This window comes from Bison bison, unplaced genomic scaffold, assembly GCF_000754665.1.
Source record: "Bison bison bison isolate TAMUID 2011002044 unplaced genomic scaffold, Bison_UMD1.0 scf7180017864302, whole genome shotgun sequence".
In the NCBI taxonomy this organism is placed as follows: domain Eukaryota; kingdom Metazoa; phylum Chordata; class Mammalia; order Artiodactyla; family Bovidae; genus Bison; species Bison bison.
Window position 1 is genome coordinate 439557 of NW_011494874.1, and position 672 is coordinate 440228.

Here is a 672-nt window from a genome sequence, read left to right on the forward strand (position 1 = left end):
AAGAGGAGAGTGAAAAAGTTGGCTTAAAGCTCAACATTCAGAAAACTAAGATCATGGCATCTGGTCCCATCACTTCATGGCAAATAGATGGGGAAACAGTGGAAACAGTGGCTAACTTTATTATTCTGGGCTCCAAAATCACTGCAGATGGTGATTACAGCCATGATATTAAAAGACGCTTACTCCTTGGAAGTAAAGTTATGACCAACCTAGACAGCATATTACAAAGCAGAGACATTACTTTGCCAATAAAGGTCCGCCTAGTCAAGGCTATGGTTTTTCCAGTGGTCATGTATGGATGTGAGAGTTGGACTGTGAAGAAGGCTGAGCGCCGAAGAATCGATGCTTTTGAACTGTGGTGTTGGAGAAGACTCTTGAGAGTCCCTTGGACTGCAAGGAGATCCAACCAGTCCATTCTGAAGGAGATCAACCCTGGGATTTCTTTGGAAGGAATGATGCTAAAGCTGAAACTCCAGTACTTTGGCCACCTCATGTGAAGAGTTGACTCACAGGAAAAGACTCTGATGCTGGGAGGGATTGGGGGCAGGAGGAAAAAGGGACGACACAGGATGAGATGGCTGGATGGCATCACCAACTCGATGGATGTGGGTTTGGATGAACTCCGGGAGTTGGTGATGGACAGGGAGGCCTGGCGTGCTGCAGTTCATGGGG